This window comes from Moschus berezovskii, chromosome 23 (genome assembly GCF_049115385.1).
Source record: "Moschus berezovskii isolate FMDL1 chromosome 23, NW_MosBer_1.0, whole genome shotgun sequence".
Taxonomy (NCBI): domain Eukaryota; kingdom Metazoa; phylum Chordata; class Mammalia; order Artiodactyla; family Moschidae; genus Moschus; species Moschus berezovskii.
Genome location: NC_142482.1, coordinates 47,384,869 through 47,397,108, shown reverse-complemented (window position 1 = coordinate 47,397,108; position 12,240 = coordinate 47,384,869). Strand labels below are relative to the sequence as shown.

Here is a 12,240-nt window from a genome sequence, read left to right as displayed (position 1 = left end):
AAAGATCAAATAAACATGTGAAAAGGTATTTGCAAGAACTGGAGGAGAGAAGGGCTTTTGGCTCTTAACATCTTACCTAGCAGATAGATCTGAAAGCCAAAAATAAAGCTAAAGTAAATTCAGGGAAGCATTGATTCACCCAATAGAATAAACAACTTAGTGGCTTTGCTAATCTAATTAATCAACTCTTGCTTTTCCTTTCCAAGGTAGGTTCACAGGCAGAGAAATAAATTAAATCAGCATTCCCCTCCCCCTCTTACTAAAAATAAGCTTGCTTTCCCTGGGTGACTCGGTCATTTAAATTCCCAAGGCTGTCCTCACCCCCTCCCTGCCTCCCCGCAGCCCACTGGCAGGAAGCCATTGTAAGGAGACAAAATCTGTGCTCTGCAGATTACTGAGTTTGGGTTTTCTGAATATTATACCTTAGCTCTCCTACTTACACTGATGAATAAAATAAATATGAACAGGTTATTTTTAAAAATAATTGGTCTATGAATAATGTTGATTTGGAGATAGAGGAGCCAGTCACTCGTAGATAGATCTTTTGTGAAGCTTAAAATCGTATTGATGGTAGAAAATGGTGTTTTGGGGAGGGGGAGATCCTGGAAAATTAAAGATATTTAAAGTTTGAAGGCAATTTTAATTGAGAAAATCTAGACACTGAAAGCTAAAGCTGAAACTCCAATACTTTGGCCACCTTATGCGATGAGTTGACTCACTGGAAAAGAGTCTGATGCTGGGAAGGATTGGGGGCAGGAGGAGAAGGGGACGACAGAGAATGAGATGGCTGGATGGCATCACTGACTTGATGGACATGAGTTTGAGTGACCTCCGGGAATTGGTGATGGACAAGGAGGCCTGGCGTGCTGTGATTCGTGGGGTCGCAGAGAGTCGGACACGACTGAGCTACTGAACTGAACTGAGACACTGAAAGAGAAAAACAAATATCGTATATTAAGGCATATATATGGAATCTAGATGGAGAAGGAAATGGCAACCCACTCCAGTGTTCTTGCCTGGAGAATCCCAAGGATGGCAGAGCCTGTTCGGCTGCCGTCTATGGGGTCGCACAGAGTCGGACACGACTGAAGCGACTTAGCAGCAGCAGCAGCAGCATGGAATCTAGAAGAATGGTACAGATGAACCTAGTTTCAGAGCAGGAATAGAGATGAAACCGTAGAGAACTGACCCTTGGACGCAGGCGTGGAAAGGGAGAGCGGGACAAGTTGAAAGATTAGGATTGACGTATATGCACTACCATATGTAAAGCAGATGGCTGGTGGGAAGCTGCTGTCTCGTATAGGGAGCCCAGCTCGGTGCTCTGTGATGACCTGGGTGAGTGGGATGGAGGGGCGTCCAAGAGGGAGGGGGTGTATGTATATGTATAGCTGATTCACTTCATTGTACAGAAGAAACTAATGCAACATTGTAATGCAATTATACTCCAATGAAAAAACTGTTTCAGTTCAGTAGTCTGCAGACTTGGTACTTAATATTGCCCCTTCTTAACCTTAAACCTCTAGAATAAGATTTGGTTTAGGTTGCATGTATCTACGTATAATCATTTGATACACACATACATTCACCTAAACACAATATACAAAGAACCCTGAATAAACAGGGAAAAAATTAATCAAAAGATTGCAAAGTGGTGAATGACACTTTTTACACAAGTCAGGGAAAATATAATACAGGGATATCCTCGGTAACAAGTTAATTATGAGTCAAGACCGTATCACTAGGTTTTTATTGTTCAAAGTCATGATACCCGGATACGGAAATAAGAGGACAGCAGATTAGAAATGAGAAAGAAAACAATGTTTGCATTAGAGTTCTGCTCACACTTGCAGCATTTCTTTGCCTTCATCATGATTTGGGCATCCTTCCAAGAAAGACTTAAGTACTTCCAGCTAACTTCATTTTTTTTTTTTTTTAATGGGAGGATAATTGCTTTACAATATTGTGCTGGTTTCTGCCACACATCAACATGAATCAGCCACAGGTATACATATGTCGCCTCCCTCTCGAACCTCCCTCCCATCTCCCACCCCATCCCACCCTTCTCTGTTGTCACAGAAGCAAGTCTCACTGGCTATCTGTTTTACTTATGGTAATGCATATGTTTCCCTGCTCCTCTTTCTATGCGTCCCAACCTCTCCTTCCCACACTGTATCCACAAATCTGTTCCGTATGTCTGCGTCTCCATTGCTGCCCTGCAAACAGGTTCATCAGTACCATCTTTCTAGAATCGATACATGTCTTAATATATGATATTTGTCTTTCTCTTTCTGACTTACTTCACTCTGTACAACAGGCTCTAGGTTGCCAGGAACCTTAATCAACTTCTGATCCCCCTACCTTGAGGATCAAAGACTCCCCAAGGATTGCCTTTCTCCACTTTCCTTCTTTGATAGACCAATTCTGATTCTTTCCAGTCTTGTTCACGCTAAGATATTATGCTCAGGATTCATTTATATGCTCAACTAATCTTAATTAAAATGTAACAGAAGATCAGGGCACAATCAAATTAGGGTCTGAAAATACTTGAAGAGTTGGGTATCAGTTTAATGAATTAAATAGCTCTTGGATCAGCTTCTCTTCCCAACAGTGTCTTTGTCTTGCTTTCACTTCTTTTTTCAAATTATTTTTTAATTTTTAAAAATCTTTTTTGACTGTGCCACATGGGATGTGAGATGTTAGTTCCCCAACCCGGGGGAACCTGCACGCCTTGCTCTGGCAGCATGGAGTCTTAGCCACTGGACCACCAGAGAAATCCCTTGGTATTAATACTCTTTCAACTTCCATTTTGGATGAATGTTCTCTTTTAACTTACAGATGATTTTGCTATCTGGAAACTTATGCCCACGTCTTTGACTGCGGGTCAGAATTGCTTTCCTCACAGTCTGATTGGGAGAGTTGTTAAACATTGGAATGTCCTTCTGAGCTGGGCTGTGGAATGTCATGTAAGTTACTAGCATTTTTTTTTCCCCCCGAATATGATGAATTTTCACATGTTGTAGGAATAGTTTGGGCAAGTCTGTGAAATTCCTCTCATTTTTAGTGTATGGAGTTGACATATAACGTTCTATTAGTTTCAGATGTACAACAAAATGATTTGATATTTGTATGCATTGTGAAATGATCACCCCAATATATCTAGTTAATACCCGTGACCACCCATAGTTGAAGAATTTTTTTTCTTGTGATGAGTGCTTTCAAGATTTACTCTTAGCAGCTTTCAAATGTGCAATACAGTATTATTAACCAAAGCTATTTAATTTTTTGACTGAAATGTACTTTTTGACTCCCTTCACCCATTTTCTTTACTCGTCTGTTCCCAACCACCAATCTGTTCTCTATGAGTTTTCTTTTTCTTTTTTAAAGATTTCACATAAAAGTGAGATCATATGGTATTTGTCTTTGTCTGACGTATTTCGCTTAGCATAAATATCCATTCATGTCATTGTAAATGGCAAGATTTCTTTAATGACTGAATAATCTTCCATTATATATATAAAGCTTCCCTGGTAGCTCAGATGGTAAAGAATCTGCCTGCAATGCAGGAAACCCAGGTTCAACCCCTGGATCCTGAAGAACCGCTGGAGGAGGGTATGGCAACCCACTCCAGTATTCTTGCCTGGAGAATTCCATGGGCAGAGGAGCCTGGCGGTCTACAGTCCTCAGGGTCACAAAGAGTCGAACATGACTGAGTGACTAACACACACACACACACACCACGTTTTCTTCATCCTTTCATCCACCAATGGACACTTAGGTTGTTTCCATATCTTGGCTACTGTAAATAATACTGCAGTGAATATTGGGTTGCATATATCTTTTGAATTAGTGTTTCCATTTTCTTTAGATAAATATTCAGAAGTAGAATTGCTGGATCATATGGCAGTTCTACTTTTAATTTTTCAAATAAAATCCATACTCTTTTCCACAGTTGCTGCACCAGTTTACATTCCTGGGGTTTCTTTTTCTCCACATCTTTCCCAACACTTGTTATTTCTTGTCTTTTTGGTAATAGCCATCAGACAGATGAAAGGTGGCATCTTGTGGTTTTGAGTTTTATTTTCTGATGATTAATAATCATCTTTTCATGTACTTGTTGGCCATCTGTATGTCTTTAGGAAAATGTCTATTCAGATCTCTGATACTTTTAAGCCTGTGAGTCCCAAATATATGCAAATATACTCAAATGAAATGTTTTAAACTTGGTTATCATGGATTTGAATGCATACCTGGCCATTTCTGAGAAGTCACTTTGTGATTTATCAAGTTATCCTTAACATTCAAATTGGGGAATGATTTGGCTAGATACAGATGAAGAATATAAACATTACCCTGTTCTAATTATCATGGCCAAGACATCCTTAAAAACTCATCACTTTTCCAGTGCCATCTTCCCAGACCTCCCTCCCACTGTCAGCCATTGGATTCTACCTAAGTTGATCCATGTCAAGGATTAAACATAGTGTCCGAAATGAAGTGAAGTGAAAGTTGCTCAGTCGTGTCCGACTCTTTGAGACCCCATGGACTATACAGTCTCTGCCATTCTCCAGGCTAGAATACTGGAGTGGGTGGGTAGCCTTTCTCTTCTCCAGGGGATCTTCCCAACCCAGGGATCGAACCCAGGTCTCCCGCATTGCAGGTGGATTCTTTACCAACTGAGCCACAAGGGAAGCCCAAATATAGTACCTCAGTTCAGTTCAGTTCAGTCGCTCAGTCGTGTCCGACTCTTTGCGACCTGCTGCTGCTGCTGCTAAGTCACTTCAGTCGTGTCCGACTCTGTGTGACCCCATAGACGGAAGCCCACCAGGCTCCCCCATCCCTGGGATTCTCCAGGCAAGAACACTGGAGTGGGTTTCCATTTCCTTCTCCCTTTGCGACCTAGGACCACTTAAAAAAATGCTCATAAATATTAGCCTTCATTGGACTTGCCAGGTAGCTCAGAGGTAAAGAATGTCTGCCAACGCAGGAGACTTGGGTTTAATGCCTGGATTGGGAAGATCACCTGCAGAAGGAAGTGCCAACCCACTCCAGTATTCCTACCTGGAATATCCCGTGGCCAGAGGAGCCTACCGGGCTACCGTCCACGGGGTTGCAAAAGAGTCAGACATGATTTAGCAATTAAACAGCAATAACATTGTAGTTATTTTTAGTATTTATAATCATTTTATTTAATATGTATAAAATATTTATTTTCATTTTGTAGTAAAACACTTTCATATACTCTGTGCTCTTATATGGCAACTTGTACATCTTGCAAGTATTCAGTCATCAAAAATTATTGCTTGCCTAAGTGTTTTAGGGACTGACACTATATCCCTGTTATACAAAGATGTCTAAGACAAGGATGTCCTTTTGAAAAGGATGGTTTGCCTCTTATGATAAAGTGTTATGCTGGTGTATTTATTTGTGTCTTTTATATTGTGAGTTCATTTGAGGTCAAAACCAGAAGATTCATTATTAACTTATCCTGAAAGAGTTTAGAATTAAAAAGAGAAATCATCACAAAGTAACCTCGCGTTAGTCAAACTACTTTTATTTTTTAATTTTAATTAAAAGAATTATTAGCCCGCAACCCACTCCAGTGTTCCTGCCTGGAGAATCCCAGGGACAGGGGAGCCTGGTTGGCTGCCGTCTATGGGGTAGCACAGAGTCGGACATGACTGAAGTGACTTAGCAGCAGCAGCAGCAGCAGCACAGTATCTGGGCTTCCCAGGTGGCACTAGTGGTAAAGAACCTACCTGCCAAAGCTGGAGACATAGGAGAAGAGGGTTCGATCCCTGGGTTGGGAAGATCTCTTGGAGAAGGTCATGGCAACCCACTTCAGCATTCTTGCCTGGTGAATCCCATGATCAGAGGAGCCTGGCGGGCTACAGTCCATAGGGTTGCAAAGAATCAGACAGGACTGAGGTGACTTTTCATGCTTGCGCTCACAGTATCTGGCACATAGGAAATCCAGTTATACATTATCAGGTCATTTACGTTCAGTGTTGCTCAATGGGTGATTTCTCATTGAAAACTTGTTAGTAAGGAGGCTTAAAAAAGGACACAGCATCATGCTAGAAAGTTGACTAGGACTGAGTTTTTCCCCCCCAATTTGATAAATAACCAACCTGTAACATTGTCGATCCTGGGTGTTCATTGGAAGGACTGATGCTAAAGCTGAAACTCCAATACTTTGGCCACCTCATGCGACGAGTTGACTCACTGGAAAAGACTCTGATGCTGGGAAAGGTTGGGGGCGGGAGGAGAAGGGGACGACCGAGAATGAGATGGCTGGATGGCATCACCGACTCTGTGGACATGAGTTTGAGTGAACTCCGGGAGTTGGTGATGGACAGGGAGGCCTGGCGTGCTGTGATTCATGGGGTCGCGGAGAGTCGGACACGACTGAGTGACTGAACTGAACTGAACTGAACATTGTACAAGTTTAAAGTATTTTTATCTTTTTATTGTTTGGCTGAGCCAAGATATATGGGATCTTAGTTCACTGACCAGGGATTGAACCTGTGTCTCCTACAGTGGAAGCACAGAGTCTTAACCACTGAACCGCCAGGGAAGTCCCTAAGTGAAAGGTTTACAACATAATAATTTGATATTGACAATATGATAACATGTTACAAAATGATCACTACAATAAGTTAACATCCATCACCTTAAATTGTTAATTTTTTTTTTTTTGGTCTTTTGACAAATTGCTTTTGAAACATGACGGTCTATACAGTTCTGGACACATTAAGAGTGTTGATTAGTTCAACATATTGGCATTCCTCTTTATCCTTTAGGACAGTGGTCCCCAACCTCCAGAATTGAATGCTTGATAATCTGAGGTGGAGCTGATGTAATAATAATAGAAATAAAGTGCACAATAAATGTAATAATGCACATGAATCATCCAGAACCCCCCACCCCCACCCCCTGCCCCTTGTCCATGGAAAAATTATCTTCCATGAAACCAGTGTCTGGTGCCAAAATGGTCGAGGACTGCTGCTTTAGCAGACCATACTGTAGAAACAATGAACACTGGTATGGTCATTACAGTTACTCTCTTCTAACAATACCTAAACCCACTCCAGTATTCTTTCCTGGGGAATCTCATGGTCGGAGGAGCCTGTTGGGCTGAAGTCCATAGTGGTGCAGAGTCAGACACGACTGAAGCGACTTACCACACACGCATTGATACCTAGTGTTGTATGGAACTCCCACATTTCTTGGTTCATCTGATCCTTAGAATAATTCTATGAGATCTGAAGGGCAGTAGATTCTTTTATATTTTATAAATGTGGGCAACTTTCCAGATAGTCAGTGATTTCTTGAGATCATACATCTAATAAGTCTAGCATCAAGGCCCAAACCCGTTCCCTCAGTCCAGATCCATTGCTTTCACCTCTAGGTTGTCATGGCTAGGATGACAGTAACTTCTTTACTGAGTTAAAAAAGCTGGGATGGTTTCAGCGTGGAATGTAAAAGACATGTGAAAAAGACGATCACTGTCTTTGCATGTTTCAGAGCCCATTCTGTAGGTGGGGTACTAATGAGCCTTATTCTGAAAATTCTCAGGGTAATACTTTGAACGTTTGTTGCTTATGCCTGCTTTTATTTTGGCTTAATAAGGAAATTTTTTTCTGATATGCAGGGAATCGGTGACCAGTTCTACCATGCCTATGCACTGCCCTCTGCGCACTTGTGTGTCTTATTTCATCAAGTTCTTCCCCATCTTATTTGTGATTCCTGGGTCATCTTTTCTACCACAGGACCTTTGCACTGCCAGGCCCTCTGCCTGGATTGCCTTTCCTCTTTCTCTACAGTTTTGCTTGGTTGAATCTCATGTATCCTTTTGGACTCAGCTTAAAGGTTGCTTGCCTGGAGAAGACGTTTCAAAGAGAATGAATGTTTGCCAACTTGACTGAAGAGTCAGAATTCCTTATTGTAAGCAACAGAAAATGCACTTTGAGCAGAAATGAAGCTTATGAAAGGATATTGAGACATTCATAGGAGAGAGCCTCCTTGGGAGGGCTGAAGAACTAGGCACATGGGTCAGATTTCAGGAACAGTGTCCAAACCATGCCAGCAAACTGGCCCAGAGAAGAATCTGTTGTCTGGTGTGCTTCTGAACAAAGCACTCAATGCTGTGGTTGGTTGACAGTGTTGCCCGAAAATCTAATTGCAACCACTGCCAACAGTAGTGCTCCTTGGGAACTCACTTGCAACCAGTGTTGGCCCCATGAGCTGGAAACCTCTGTTACCATCTTGACCAATAAAAGCAAAGCAAATCCACACCAGTGTGCATCGTCCTTTATCCCATTGGTCATATGTGAATACCAGTTTTGCAAGGGTAAATCTGATTGGTGGTGCTGAAGTCAGCCTAGCTGCAAGCTGGCTGGAGAATTGAGCTTCTTAAGTTCCATCTTGGGAAAAATGGGCCCTCGAAAAGTAAAAAATGACCCAGCTACATCAAGAGTGTTCCAAAGGTGCTGGCTAGTCAGAAAACATGGCAAATATCTTCTATACCAATTACCAATGTTCTTATCTATATTATAGGCCAATCATTCCTACTTCACAGGATTGTTATAAGGATTAAGGAGGGTTATTTAGGTGAAATTGCTTAATAAACCGTACAGAGAGATATAAGTATAAAATAGTATTATTCTTTTGTTATGATTTATATCTTTAGCCAAAGCTTAAAATTGAGTGCTTAATAAGTTGACTAATCTCCAATTCACTTTAAAGGTTTTTAAGATAGGGAGAATATTCTACTTTCTCAAATTGTAAATGTTCAGGAGAAATTGAAAAAACAACTTGTTATATCAAATAAATGCCCTCGTAAATTTATATTATCTCCACATTTTTATTTTGAAATGGAATCACGGAAGATGACATGGAACATGGAGATGGTAGTTTTAAAATGTGGATGAGTTTTCAGCTACTTTTGGACTTGTCTCTGAATTTTAAGTATTTGTTCTGCTTTATTTTTTTTTACTCTGGATTCATCATGAATACAGACCTCTTGTTCCTAACCCGACAATGGGCTTATTCAACCCTCAAGGGCCTCAACATTTGGTGGTTCTGCTGTGGCCTTTCAGTGACTCTACTAGAGGGATTATTATCTTAGAAAAAATGTAGATGTGACAGCTGAGTTTTTAGCACGAGTAATAGCAGTTGTGTAAAAGAGGGTGTTAGTGTAAATGGCTGCTGCAGTTGTCAGATTTGCATTAATGCTGTTGCAGTGGAAATTAGTCACACGGTCAGTGGATGCAATTCTGGCCTTCCAGGTAAACCTCTGTAGAAGAGCAGAGGTCAGTATCACTGTGCTTTCAGGGGAGAAGGAGCCAGGCAGGCCTATTTTCTTCTTTAACAGAAACACTTCTCTGTATAATAGTCAAGATTTTTGGATTAGGAGACGATTCGCTTTTCTTTTTTGTAAATATTAAATTAAAGAAATTAATTGCTAGAAAAATCAGAACACCACCCAGCTTTGCATTGTTGAAAATTGGGTTATAATCCTCAGATCGTTTGATTTCTGCCATCCTAAAGTTATACTTTATTCAAGAATATGGAGGATTTTAAGATCTGCGTGTTCAGATACCGTCTTACTTATGCAGTGCTTTATACTAGTTTGAACTGCCTCCTGAATTTCCAAATCGCTCATGTTGAATTCAGGGAAATTTCGTGCTAATTTTTTTCTCCACATACCACTCATTTATGCTTAACCTAAATAGGGCATTTGTTTTAGGACATTGGAAATCTGGTCCTTACATTGTGTTTTGGTAGAGGTTTTAAGCTTGCAGGAGGAGGCTGCCTTGTAAATAGCATGTAGTCAACAGAGCTTACTGGGATAAACCATAAATAGTAAATTTTGGTGACTCAACATTTATTTAGATTACCTGATATGTCTAAGTATTCATGTGATCAGTGAATATTTTCCAGCTCTGAACATGTCTGATTGCATCGCTCAAAATATGTACTGTGCATAAGGGAGCTGGCTGTTTGGTTGGGGGAGGGGGGATGAGCTAGATTGAGGAGCAAATGGATTATTCAGGGCTGAAGCATTTGGTTTAATTGGTGCCTTGAAAGTAACTTGACACCCTGTCCCTCCACCTTCCCCCAAGTCTGCAACAGATTTCTCAGTGTGGGTGTATGTGACTACCGTTTATTTTATTGATTCCCTAAATTCTTAGAATGCTCTACCATTTGATATTGACAAAGCATAAAATTCCTATGGAACCTGCTCAGTAGTGATTTGTAAAGAATTATCTTATTAATAAACTCAGCATCATTTGGAATTCAAGTTTAATTAAAATGGAAAAGTAAATGATTATGTAAAGATTTTTTCATTTAAACTTGCATCCTTTTATTGTCTCTGCCTTTTCTCTGGATTCATGGATTTCATTTCAAACCCATTTTTTCCTACATGAATTTTTACACAATCTGTTGTAATACCTGTTTTGTTGTTAGCTTTTGATTTAAAGATTTTTTTTTTTATCTAAAAATGTTGGGAAGGACTTCTGAAGTAGAGTCTGAGGGAGTTAAACTGAAAAACAAATCTATGTTATCCAGGGAGTTTAGTTTTTAAAGATGCTGTTTAAAGATAATGATTGTTTATGGACTCTTTAAAGATGTTTTCTCATAAGAATTGCCAGATAACAGATTAGTTATCTAAGAGTGGTTTAAAGACTTTGGAATTGCCTGGATGACAATATTGCCTTATGGTACTTACAAAGCTCCTTTGAAGTTGGCTTTTTACATTGGAAATCCAGAAAATATTTTTCTTTTCTTCTTTTATTAAACAGAAAGCAATACATGGAGTAGAGGCTTAGTAAAATGTTGTAGAAGAAATACACTGGTTATTTTTGTGATTGACTCGATTTTTCATCTTTCAGCCTTTACGGGTTACAGGATATTTTCTCGGATTAGTTGGGATTATTAGCATTATGTGTATGCTGTTTTTTGCAGATGGCACATCCTTAGCAAGTGCACACTGTCATGCCTCCTAATTTGAGGCCCTCTTCCCTTTTGTCACCTCTTTCCTCCAAATATTATTTGGTGCAAAGTCTGTATTGCTGTTCCCAAGCTTGGTTGAGGAGCTTTGAGTTGTAGGGCACGAAACATTTCTGAACAACTTTTGCAATACGCAGTTACGCTAAAGAAACAGGGTCAGTGGAGTGTGCTGTCGGAGTCAAGGCTAGAAACTTGCAGAGGTAGGTGTGGTCATCTGGATTGGTGGGAGTTTATGTGAGTCTTAGGTCCGAGTTTATGTGAGCTCACAAAGGAGATGCATGGTCCATTGCTCTACAAAAGCTATTTGGGCAGGCACTTTTCTTACCAACTAGCTTTTAAGTGCTCCTGAGGCCCTGAAGCCTATTCACGTGCGCCTCTCAGATTATGAATACAAAAACCCTAATGATTTTGGAAGTCCTAAAGAGAGACATCCTAACCAGCGCATCATCAACACATGATTCTGCTAATTGAATGAACAAATACACTTTAGGCTATCACAAATACACTTGCTTCTGTTTGTGAATACACTAGTTAGTCTCTGGAACCCTTCAACATTTATTCTGTTTTAGCATTGATAGAATGGTTGATATTGATTATAAATTTGCATTCAAATAGTGGAGCCAGTCTTTTGTGATAGATGTAACTCCTGAGAGCAGCAGAAATGATCTTAGTTTTTATGGTTTGACAATACAGAAGGCATTTGATGAATACACAAGTTGGCTATTTCAAGCACCTTGAAACGTTAGTCCACAGTTGCGGAGATTATGTGTTTTTCCCCCTTTCAGGTTTCATGTTTCAAAATTAAAAATTGTTTCTGTGATTATTTTAAATATAGTCTCTCTTAATATATTTATAGCAAGCCATGTTTGATAGAACCTGAATCCAGTTCAAAATCCCTTCATAAGAGAATAGAAATCATTATATGAAATTTATTAAAATAGGGTTTCACCTAGAGTGTTCTGATTTTCTCTTTCCTTCAATTTTTATCAAGTTTTTTAAATGCCCACTGGATGATTTATTTTAGAATTGGCCTACTTTTTTTTTTTTCTTTAATGCCTGTGGGCGAATGTAAATTTGCAGCTGAATTAGCAAACCAGGGATCTCTGTATAAGTTAATAACTACAATTGGGAATCAAATGACTGATTTCTCTACTTTCCTGGACTGGTTGTATAAATAAGATGAGTAGAGCTAGGATTGGGAGATAAGGGAATTTATGGGGACATAAC

The 12,240-nt window shown here is 39.9% G+C and overlaps 1 long non-coding RNA gene across 3 annotated transcripts in view; it reads left to right on the top strand.

The window, feature by feature from the left end:
* Nucleotides 1–12,240, top strand: part of LOC129543237 (uncharacterized) — a 398,644-nt gene that overhangs the window by 58,091 nt on the left and 328,313 nt on the right. For 2 of the 3 annotated variants that reach the window (XR_008683264.2, XR_008683265.2), the window contains exon 3: nucleotides 2,836–2,963. The exons of the other annotated variant lie outside the window; for it this stretch is intronic. This is a non-coding gene — a long non-coding RNA (uncharacterized LOC129543237). The remainder of the gene's footprint in view (nucleotides 1–2,835; nucleotides 2,964–12,240) is intronic. 3 annotated transcript variants of the gene reach the window in all.